We start from the raw sequence: 12,568 nt of genomic DNA, 5'->3' as shown, positions 1-12,568 counted from the left end.
GAATATGGCTTTCTTTTCAGGAAATATACATTCAACTATTTAGGGGTGAAGAGTACCATGTCTATAACTCACTCTCAATTCAGAAAAAAAAAGTGCATAGACAGAGAGACGACAGAGACAAAGACAGAGAGGGAAGGAGAAAGCAAATGTGGTAAAATGATAACATTGGGGGAAGCTGGGTGACAGGTATATGGGAATTCTTTGCACAATTCCTGCAACTTTTCTGTATGTCTGAAAGCATATAAAAATAAAAAGTTAAAAGAAAAACATGAACTTCAATAGTAGTGTAAAGTTGCTCTTTCTTGTTACTTACATTAAGAATTAAAATTGTTTAATTTTAACCCACTGATCTTAGTTGTTCTTTTTTTAAAAAAATATAGCTGTTAGAAGCTTATTCCTTCAACAAAGCGACTAACTTCAAATAATTTCCTTAAAAGAATTGTTTTGGCCTTTCCACAACTCGGTTAAAGCATGATTTTAAAGAACAAGAAAATGACATTTTCATTTTATTTGAACAATTTTTACCTTAAAAGACACATCCAATGACCTGGATCTTTTTCTTTGGGGATTCTTTCACAAAAAGTGGATGGGCTTGTTCCAAGGATAAGCCCCCCCCCAGAACTCTCCTGAGTTCATACTGGCCTCACCGACTCGTAACCAGTAGCAGCCACCTGGCAATTAGGAGGCACTGGGAACAAAGACACTGGGTATAAATGGGCAAGTTCACCCAGGCCAACCTGGCCCTTCTTGGAGCAGTAACGTAAGTGTTGGTTCCACAGCGGTAACCTTGGTTATAAGCAGCAAAGCATGTCTGGCTCAGATTGCAGTCTCTGAGCAAACAACTACTTGGCAGGCGAGGAGATAGCAGTGACCCAGCTTAGCACTGGAAAATTTTAAAAGCCACATGTTATCCCTAAAATACATGCTAGAGATGAAGGGCCCAAAGGAAAGTAGCTTAATGTAACTGCAAAAGAAATGCTGCCCATCTTCTGCTTGTCACTCCCAGCGGACTGAGAACCCCGCGCCGAATCCCGGCCCTGCTGCTTGTCATTCATCGCATCTCGCAATATTTACTCGAAAGAAATATTCATATCTTATCATGGTTATTCGACTACCTTGCAGACTGAATGCAATAAAGCCCAGCTGGTAGTTTCATGACAAGCTTTCCAGGCACGGTCACAAAACAGAAAACTATCTTTAACTTGGTTTCCACGCGCTACATGCCGTGATTGCTGTTTAATTTTATTTAGTCCGGTTTTCATGTAGGTCTCTGTGCATCGAAAGATTCTTGCTGTACTATTATATTTAATAAAACAAACATGAAACAGCATTTATACTGGGGGCATAGATGACTAACAGCATCGTTTAAATATATCCCTACAGACAACTCTCTTTCTACGATGGCAAATGACAACAATCACTTTATTTTTCCAAACACGTGTGGCTGTGATATACATGTTGCTGATAAAAGCCTGTTATTCCCTGAACTAAGTTGTGCTTGGCCTTGCACTGAACTCAGAGAAAATTGTGCACGTGCATCTCAGGTAAAATTTAGCTCCATATAGATTTGTGTACGACTCCGATGTTATTTACAGACAAAATATATTGGAGACAATCTGGCAACAAATACGGAGGCTATATCCAGCCATTTCAGCCATCAATAGCAGACAAACTTGGGTTTTCACTTCAGCATATGGAGACTAACAGTGGTGCTTAATTGTCACAACAAAAACATTTTTATTTCAAATTGCTCTTTGTGTCTGCAGCTGCATTCCTGATCAGAGACACATTTTCCATAAGTTTACAAGGGCCCTGGTGTCTGATGCTTCAAAAGAGCTCAGCTACTGCTCTGGCAAGGCATGGCTCCAGCCTAGAGAGCCTGCAGCTCGGAAAGCGCTCAAGCACAGCCTCTGGGAAAAGGTGTCCTTTCCGGGGAAGCCCCTGGAGGCCCTCTCCAGGGGAGATCTTTTCATTTGTAATTCATTAAGGTGACAGTGGCCATTTTTGTGGGAGAGGGGTACCTTTCTAAAACACTTGCCTAACAGGTCAGATTCTAATAACATTTATGTCACCAGGTACCTTTTTTCCCCTTCAATGAACATGCATACTAAAGTGAGAAATTTCAAAATCGCTCCATTTTTAAAAAAACAGTATGTTTCACAGTCTGTATTCAAATATCTTTGTCTTACAGAGTGCTACCTAGGTGACGAATATGGTGTCCCATGATGTGGTTTTCTTTTCCCCAAATAGACACATCTAGAGGTCGCAAAAATTATCCAAGGTCATAAAACAAAGCAGCTTGACAATCTTTACAGCGTTCGAAATGGAACCAACAGTGCTAGAATATTTATGGGGCACCTCCTCTGTGCTGGGCACTGTCCAAAGGGCCAGGGATAGAAAAAGAAAGAAGATAAGATCCTCGTCCTTAAGAACCTTGCAGTTTCAGGGTGGTGAGGGCAAGCATGAAAGCGGATGTGCAGAACACACCTACCGGTGCTGGGCACGGTCTGCTCAAGGGCATCTGGTTCTGTCTGCGAGGGGTGGGTACCACGAAAGGGAATAGATGACCCTCAAATATCACCTGCCCAGATCGGTAGGAAAAAGCTAGAAAAAGTGATGGGGGAGAGGGAGGGTGCTGGGAAGCCATTGTAAATGACAGCTGGGTCTTTAAGAAACAACGAAGGAGGGGAAGGACAGGCCGGGGGATGGAAAGAGACGGCCTTAGGGATACGGCAGAGGTATATGGGAATGTCAACAAGCCCTTGCAAGCAGGTAAACTTCATAAACACAACTGCAAATTTCCAAAATCGAAAACCATGAGCCAAATGAGACAAGAAAGGGCACTTGGAATTAGAGGTATTTAGAATTTTCTGACTGGATCAGTTCACAGAAAAAAAATTAAAGGCCAAGAGCTACAGTAAGTGCAACACATGACTAAGTAAAAACAGTAAGATAACGCACCGACTGAGGGACCAGAGAAAGGACTGGGGGCTTTTGCTGTAGCCTCCGCACAGCGTTTGTCTGATAATTCCAAAAAGAATCGCAGAGGAGCTGCAACTTATCAACAGATGGATGGAAGCTGGGCCAGCAATGCAGTCGGAATCCTAATTAAAGCCCAGGCACAGCCTGAGAGGTGCAAAGTAGGTGGGACCTAATACAAGTGAAACACTGTGGCATTGCTGTCGGGACGTTTGGAGGAAAGACAATACGGCTGGGCGTATTCACCCGAGAGAAAGGATCACCGGAAGACAAGAGGAGAATCAGGGACTCCGAGGAGGACCCCACTCGGGGGTACTTGGCATGCGGGCACAGAACCAAAGAGTCCACACGTGTGGGCTTCCATGCGATGGCACATTTCTGGGAGAAAGTCCATTTTAAATAGCAAGCAGAAAACTAGAAGTAGCAACAAAAATAGGTCTTTGCTTTCCTTAATCCTTTTTAATCTCCTAGTCTTGGTTAATGGTCTTGCTAATCACTTCCTTCATCAGTGGAGGAAAGCAGAGGCTTGGGAGTCTTAGACACTGAAGCTGTTTGTAGAATAAACCTCAGCAAATAGCAGCATAACATGGCTTATGAAACCAGAGGGTTTACACTCTATAAATAACTTCCATTTATTCTTATTCTTTACACGTACACTATTACTGAAAACTGGATGATAGCTTTTTGCTCTTGCCTGGTTGACTTCTTACACACACACACACACACACACACACACACACACACACACAACCCAAGGTAATGACGATATTGATTCTGAAGAGACACTTTTTGAGACAAATAAAAGAGCCGTACAACTGATCTGACAGAACAGGTCTAGAAACTTCATGGGAAAACTGTAGTCTTTTTAGTGAATAGCAATTGTCTAATACTTGAAAATCCTACATCCTAATACCATCAGAGGTTTGGGGCAGCGTTAGAAAGTATGTGATACCTTAGAGATACTCAACACAGTGAGTGGTCTATGCTATTTTATTGTAAATTAAGTTCTACATTTTCTCTTTAATAAAAAAGTAATAACCTGTGATCATGAACAGCACTAGAGAAAGTATGAAAACAGAAGCTTGCATGTGAAAACATCTCAACTAAACAGAGAATCCAAATATAGAGGGAAGGAAGCCAATTAAGCAATTCAAACACAAAGATATAAAAATAATGTATTATGAAGCATGGATTAGTTTCACACGCTTCAAAACAAATAAATAAATAGACCCATATTCATTTCATTGTGCTGCGGGAATTGGGGAAAATGCTTTTGTCTTTGGGGGTTAGCCGCCTCTTTTGGTTAAATGTTACACTCAAAATGTGCCTAATTCTTATAATCCAAATATGTGACACTGCTTGGGTTTCCATGACTACTGCTCTGAAAACCATATTAATTATTCAAGAGGTCCATGCCATTCTCCCTGCATGCCCTAAGGAATGCTGGGAACCGCAACATGCCATTAGAAAGGGAATAGCTGTTAAACAGACTGCATGACCAAATCTAAATAGGAAAGTTATTCCCTTGAAGTCCTGACATCGTCCTGATAGCATTAAGCAGTATCATTTCAACTCCTTGGAACAAAATGAAATGAGCAAATGAAAGAGTTTTGCTTCACATTTAATATCTCACCAATCTCTGTAAGACCTTAAAATTGTAGCCTCTGCTCATTCCTCTGATAGGATCTTATTTTCAACTAAGTTGGTTGCCTTGCGTAGAACAGTGCTAATTTCTATGAAACTTTCCCCCCAAAGGCTGCCATTTCGACACTGCAGAACTCAGAGGAGATCAGATAATCAAGTTAATAAGACAAATTGTGACTAGGCATCTGGGTGCCATATCCGCCGATGCCTGAATACCACAATAACCATAATTTGTGCAGCCTGTGATCTTGCCTTCATCATAAATAACATCATCAAAGCAGAGGCAGGGAGGTCTGAGTGTATTCAAGCAACACGCACACCGCTACTGATTTCCTGTCAAAGCTAAACTCACAGTGCCAATCCTGTAGCAGGGCAATGAGGGGTGTTACCAGCCCAATTACTCAAAGATGGGGGGCGGGGGGGAGAAGCTAGCAGCCATCTCTATACGCTCTTGAGCTCCTTCAGGGGTCACAGATGCTTAGACACAACATTTGCATTTATTTTCACTTGCATTTATTATAGTATCGTTGTATATTACATTACATTATAGCACTGTGTTATGCTTATATGACATTGTATTATCATATATCATTTTATATTACTATATATTATATTATTCTTTGTCTTTATTAGCAAAAGAGACTGATTTTCAAAGAGATGGCTATTGCGATGGGACACAAGACGAAGTTCCCAAGTTCAAGTTCCAAGGTCTACGATTTGGAGAGATTTATACAATTATTCAGCTTCATTAATACTGAATTCTTTTCTATCATGCACATACAGGGAGGAAAAAAGAAGTGCAAATTTTCCAGAAGCAAAGAACATGAGAGAAATCAGGGTGATTTGAATACACTGAATTCTGTACTGCGTAATCTTGCAATCAAATTTCAAAATAATGTGATAAAAAATTATACCCTGTGGAAATGTAATCACCTGCCACCAGTGATAAAGAAATAAAATCAAATGATATGTAACAATTATCTAAAACATAATGAACAGTCTATTTGCTAATTAAAGGGAAAACATATCATGTATTGTAATTACCATTCAATATTTAGTAATATAATTTCTCTATAGTTAACTTATGAGCCTTTTCGTGAATTAAATGCTGATGGAAAGGAGTGAAAACTGTGATAAATGCTTACCCCACAAATAAACAGCCTTTATTATTAATTATTCTTTCCATCAACCAATTACCACTCAAATTGTCAGAAAGCTAATTACAGAAGGAAAGCCAACTTGCAAAATCTATTTAGTGAGATTTTAATTCAATTCAACTACTATCTATTGAACCTGTTAGGCAAAATACTCAGTGCTGTTCAAGACAAAAGAAGTATGGCTCTCATTTACTGAGGGTCCTCGTGTCCTTCTCGTGTCCCAGGCACGGTGCTCAGCTACCAGGCGCACACACACACACACACACACACCCCCCCCCAGTCCATCAGCACTATGCATGTATTCATTAATCTGCACAACAGCCCAACAGAGGCAGGTAATGGTACTACCCATAAGGACTTCTGAGACCCTGTTTCATCATCTCTAAGATGGAAATAATAATGTGTACTTCTTAGCTTTTTGCTGAGGCTTAAATAACAAGGTAAATATAAAGCATGGTCCAGTAGCAGTAAATCATAGTTATTATTAGATATTAACAGGTGAGTAAAGGCTAAGGCCAAAGCCACCTAGCACTGAATTGTTCGGTCAACTTCACGAAGCACGGGGGCGGGGAAAAGCACCACCAATTCAGCCCACCACCCTCAGTCACATCCCCTTCCATGAACAGTTTGACCCAAACAAGAATAAACAAGTTGCCGGGCTACAGAACGAATCCCTGCGCTCCTATTATTAAGAGCGATTTCCAGGTCACTGAGTAGGATCAAAGCGACCAAACCCAGAGCTGTGGTCTTGGCTCAGTCTGTTGTGCCGCTGCCTAACTTTGGCTTTGTCAACACCAACACTTCTAGGGCTATTCAATCAGCTCCATTCACAAAGCCCTAACACTCCCCTTTGTCACCAGGGTGGGAGGGCCGGAAGTAATCTACGTATCAGAAAATCAGGGTCATGTATGGTGAGAATTAAAGATATACTGTGGAGAGTGAACAAGCTGTTTCAGATCACTGAATATTTTCATGAGTCATCAGGACACTATAGACATAGGTTACCCATTTTCAGGACTCAGACGATGATAAAATCCAGTTGTTGCTAAATCCTTACTGAACACAATTTATCCTTTCTTTGGATGATTCAGGTCATCATAAATCCCGATGCTGCTGTGGGAAATATAGATTGGGCTAAATCTCCTCTATCCTTCTGATATAACCTCTATATTTATTCTCTTAAAAGACTGTTGGCTTATCCTTTGTCTCCTCCTTATCAAGGCAGAGTACGCGATGCCAAGAGGGAAAAATCCAGCTCTAAGCTTTTCAGTTTGGATTCTATGAAATGAAAATTTGCCAAATATTTTTAGTTTCAATTGTCAGATCAGAACGTGACAGCTAATACTGATTTTCTTGTTAAATTATGACTTTTCTTTCCCCTCAAATACACAAAATATTCCAACGTTTGGCACCCTTTAGTTTCACTTTCCAGAGGATAAAATTGCAAATCTCGACATTATTGAATCTGAACTTGTTTCCAGGACTGCCAAAAACACTAACGGTCCCCATGTGTGGAAATAAGAGAGATGGAAACCTTCCTCCCCACATGCTTTTTTTTTTAATGTAACTCATCATAACCCTGATGTTTAATTCAAACAGATTCTAATTTCCAGGTCATTCTTGGGGACAAAAATTGTGTCTTTATCACCATTTTAAACAGCACAAGGCTGCTATCGGCTTGCATTTCACAGACACACGTGTGAGAAGCTATAGGCTAGCCTAGAATTTCAAGCTCCTTTCCATTCCACAGTCTTTCCCCCAGGCTCTTAGCTCACCGCACTCACTGCAAGCCTCCTTTATCTCGCTTGCTCCCCCTCTAGTGGAGGTGCTGGGGATCAGGGTCCCAGAGGCCTGTAGGAGGCTAAATGGCTGATCATCCAACTGGAAAGCCAGCAAACCAGTGAGTGTTGACCGTCACTACTCACTGGCACAACACTGAAACCCTTCTGTGTACCTTTCTTCCAGAAGCTCTGTGACTCTTACCTAACTAGACTGATTAATGTGTTCCATTGTGATTTCCCTAACAAATTTTTCAGTCTGTCTGCTATTTATTATCACCGTGCGGCAGCAATTCTAAATGCCAGTGATAAAATACTCCTCCCTGGGAAAAAAACTTGTGTTGGGCTAAGTTGTAAACAATGGATCTACCTACTGTTTCAATGAAACACCAATGAATGGTAAAGCTAGCAAGTGAAACTTTTTTTGGTAACAGCTTTACTGAGATATAGTTCATAAAAATACAATTCACCATTTTAAAGTATGGACTTCAGTGGTTCTTGTATAGTCACAGAGATGTGCAATCAACACCACTATCTAGTTCTAGAACATTCCATTACCCCCCCCCAAAAGAAATCCTGTACCTATTAGCAGTCACTCTCTATTCTGCCCTTCCCCCAACTCCTGGTAACCACTCCATGGATCTGCCTATTCTGGTTATTTTATATAAATGAAACTGTATAATTTATGACCCTTTGGGTCTGCCTTCTTCACTTAGCATAACATTTTCAAGGTTCATCCATGGTGCAGTATGTATCAATACTTCATTCACTTTTGTGGCTGGAAAATATCCCATTGTGTGGATAAAACATATTTTGTATATCCTTTCATCAGTTGATGGACATCTGGGTTGTTTCCAATTTGGGGCTATTGTGAATAATGCTGCTATGAACATTTGCGTGCAAAGTTTTGCGTGCACATGTGTTTTCAGTTCTCTTTGATATATACCTAGGAGTGGAATTGCTGGGTCATATGGTAACTCTATGTTTAACTTTTTGAGGAACTGCCTAACTTTTCCACAGTAGCTGCACCTTTTACACTCCTATCAGCAATGTATGCGGATTCCAATATCTCCGCATCCTCACCAACACTTTTTAGTGTCTATCTTTTACAGTATAGCCATCCTAGAGTGTGTGAAGTGGTATCTCATTGTGACTTTGATTTGCATTTCCCTGATGGCTAAGGATGTTGAACAATTTTTCATGTGTTTATTGGTCCTTGGTGTATCTTTTTTTGGAAAAACGTCTATTCAGAGGTTTTGCTCATTTTTAATTGGGTCTTTTTTCTTTTGATTATTGAGTTGTATCTGTTCTTTATATATGCTGGATACTAGTACCTTATCAGATACGTGATTTGCAAATATTTTCTCCCACTCTGCAAGATCTTTTCACTTTCTTGATGATGTTGTTTGAAGCTCCCTATCAATTTTTTAATTAAAATAATCGCTAATGCCTCAGGCTGAATAATATTTTTCACAGTTTCTAAAAGTGCCTCCTATATGTAGATGGACCTAGAGATATTAGTCCTACTACCACTGACCCTCTGACCCTGTGCTGATCCTTAGTTAGACTGGACCATAAATACTTTATCAGGTGTCCATCTGTCCTTAGGACAATGAACCTCCTCAAACTTCCCAGAAAGCTTTTTAGTAGCTTTAAAATGATCATGCTGCATTGTGAATGCCTGCTTTAGAGAAAGTAAACTCAGCGCTTTTTAAAAAAAATTGGTATTATTTGGCCAGGAGGATTTTGGTTAGCAGCTTTTCCCACGGGAATGCAGTATAGCTGTAAGACTTTTAGAAATCCTCTCTTTAATCAATACTACCTTTTACTTTACACTCCAAGACAGCTTTGCCATCTGGTTTCCCATTTAAATTAAATTTGTCCAAAAGTTTAAATTTTCTTGATATCATTCAGATCTAGTTAAGCTTACCAACCTAGACTAACCGCAGTGGGGGGCAGGGTAGAGGGCAATCCAGGCTGAATTAGTGACAAATCTGAGTTCTAGCATATTTGGAACACAATGCTGCACTAGCTACTCAGGCATGGTAATCGTGTCCATCTTTAAAGATCCACAGAAGCAAGGCCTCAGGTCAAGTGGCCTAACAGTAGGGCCTAGGCAACAATGAAGTAGCCCGCAGGCTTGGAGTTGCTTTTTTGATCTAAGGCTTCATCTGGACCACAAGTATCAGAGGCACAGCTGCAAATAAACTTTTGGGATGAAAGCTTATTATGGGTTGAATTGTGTCTCCCCCCCCGAAAAAAAAAAAGATATGTCCGACTCCTAACTTCCAGTACCTCAGAATCTGACCATATCTGGAAACAGGATCTTTACAAAGGTGATCAAGTTAAGATGAGTTCATTAGGGTGGACCCTAATCCAATATGACTGGTGTCCTTAAAAAATGGGAATTTGAACACAGAGACAGGCATGCACAGGGGGAAATCCATGTGATGACACAGGAAGAAGTTGGGTATGTGAAAGACAGAGGATTGGCGTGATGCATCTACAAGCCAAGGAACATCTGAGGCTACCAGAAGCTCTTACCCTCGAGCCTTCAGAGGAAGCGTGGCCATACGAACATCTTGATTTCAAACTTGTAGCCTCCAGAGCCAGGAGACAAAACATTTCTGTTGTTCTAAGCCACAAATACAGTTTGTGGTGTTTTGTCACGGCAGCCTTAGGACACTAATACACAACTCTAGGCACCATGCAAAAGGAGAACTTTTGGTATCTCAGGTGGAAGGGTTGTCATGTCCTACAGTGGCCATCCAAGTCCCCTCGGCATCAGCAGAGTCAGTAGTAACATCTTTGAAATGAAAAGGAACAATACATAGTATATATCCCACATTTCTTCTCTGAAGATGCGCATTTCTACTTTACTAAATGTTGTGAAACTTCGAGTCTCATTCTGGCTGCGCGTATGGTGTGTAATAAAGGAAGAGTAATGGTTGTCTGGGGCAAATTGATGAGTTTGTGAACTAAGTAAGTAAAGAAATCAGCGAAGAAATCATAACCGCCTCCTCACCCTAACTCATTCTTCATAAATAATGAGGATGTCTTATTGGGGGATATGAAATTTCATCATGAGCTTCTTGAAGGACATAACCATGTAGATATTGTGATGCTGTGTAACTAGCGGGGTTCAAAATAGGCTAAATGATGGTGACAATGACTGTCTGGAGATTATAAATCGCCACAAATATATGCTAGGCACTTCAGCTTGGTAGAAATTGTAAACAGTCTGCATCCTGATCCAGTCAAATTTAAGTCAAATACAATCGATCAAGTCGATATTGGTATAAATTAATGAGGCCAGTTAAATAGAGGCAAGGATTCTTTCCATTTTACCTACAGTTATCCCTTTTTCATACATTGCCTGTGGGCTGATATTACACACAACGGTGTGGGAGAAAAAAATCACTGAAACAAACTTATTGAGACTTGTTTGGTAAGCATTACATTTTTAACTTTATTTCATGATATTGTCATTTATTCATTAGACAAACATTTATTGAGCCCTTATTATGTGTGCTAGGCAAGCAAGACCCACGCATGAATAAGAAGAGCTTCTGAATACTGGTGTCAGCCCCACAGGTCAAACACACACACAGGTCTCCAGAAAAGCTTTGGGTCTGTCATAGCAAATCTAAGGATTTTAAGTCTTAAATTCATAAAAGGACTTGAGAGATTTTGCACCCTCACTTTACTCCCAGGGGAAAAGAAGCTGAAATAAAATGTGTCTAGAAAATACAGGGTATTTCTCATTCCATGTGTATCTCCCATTTAGGAAAGTTCGTTTACTTTTCTGCCAAAGTATATTTTAGCAAAACCTGAGTTCTCATTTAACAGCAGAAAGATGATGGCTGAAAGCTTGGTAAGAAAGAAATGCTCAGTATTAATCTGGTTACTTTGGGGGAAGGGGGAAAGGAACATGACACATACTGTGTACCTCCTCTGTGCAGAGTTTTCTAGAATTCTCTTAAACCTTACAGAACCCTACGAGGGAGACACCCTTCTCCTCCCCCTCCTCCCCCTCCTCCCCCTCCTACTCCTCCCCCCCATCATCATCACCATCACCATCATTTGTATTATTACCATTTCATAGGTGAGGAAACTGAAGTTCAGAGAGGGGAAGTGACTTACCTGAGGTCACACAGCCAGTAAGAGGCCACTTCATACCCTTCCACATTGCAAAATGCTGCTTCCAAAGTACAGCTTCAAGGAAGTTATCCAGCTTTCAACACCTGCTCACTAAATGTAGTCTTGTACACTTGTCCCAGTATTTTATTAGTGACCATCTATTATGTTTATGACCTATAGACTCCTAAATACGTTCCTTTTATTTCATAATCCACTCCCCCCTCTGTCTTGTGTTTTCCAGTGATATATTTTAGATCTGAGGAAGTTTATATTTCAAAATGATTCATTCTGTTCTGCCAACTGCAAGGCAAGACTGCAATAAATGTTCTCTTGTTGATCAAGAGTGTGTATTTGTGAGCAGAAAGAAATACTATCTGAATTCACATCATGTTTTGGACCACCACCAACTAATACACTGACATGCCAATATACTGGATTGTTTACATACAAAGTAAATGTCAAACAAAGGGAAAACCCTTCTGTCAGTTACTAGATATTCCTCTTAGCTTCTGGGACATGTCAGATTGAAGCAAAATGCGCCTGCTTCATCCTGTCATTACATTTGACCTAAACTTCATTTAAAAGACTGGAGAAATCATTTTAAAGCCGTAGTATTGATTAGGCTTTAGAAAAGTATTTGCCTTGGAATTTGATTTAAGTCTTGCTCAACATTCACTTGTCAAGAAGGTAACAGCTTTACAAACGAAACCAAAAAGGAGGCATTTCATTCTAATTTCATTTGAAAAAAAAAAAGATTTTATAGAAGTAGACAAATTGGAAGGGCAACAAATTATCCTACCACCCACAGCTCAAATGCCTGCTTTGGCCAGTTTATCAGTAATCTGGTCAGGACACGACCAGGACATTTAC

At 40.3% G+C, this 12,568-nt stretch overlaps 1 protein-coding gene and 1 pseudogene across 5 annotated transcripts in view; one reads left to right on the top strand and one right to left on the bottom strand.

The window, feature by feature from the left end:
- The window catches only part of AFF2 (ALF transcription elongation factor 2), a 482,808-nt gene that overhangs the window by 394,249 nt on the left and 75,991 nt on the right, over window positions 1-12,568 (bottom strand). The gene's annotated exons all lie outside the window — the stretch shown is intronic.
- The window catches only part of LOC309620968 (elongation factor 1-alpha 1 pseudogene), a 34,032-nt pseudogene that overhangs the window by 11,876 nt on the left and 9,588 nt on the right, over window positions 1-12,568 (top strand). The window lies entirely within an intron of this gene.

This window comes from Balaenoptera borealis, assembly GCF_965194805.1.
Source record: "Balaenoptera borealis genome assembly, chromosome: X".
Taxonomy (NCBI): domain Eukaryota; kingdom Metazoa; phylum Chordata; class Mammalia; order Artiodactyla; family Balaenopteridae; genus Balaenoptera; species Balaenoptera borealis.
This window is presented reverse-complemented; position numbering and strand designations above follow the sequence as displayed.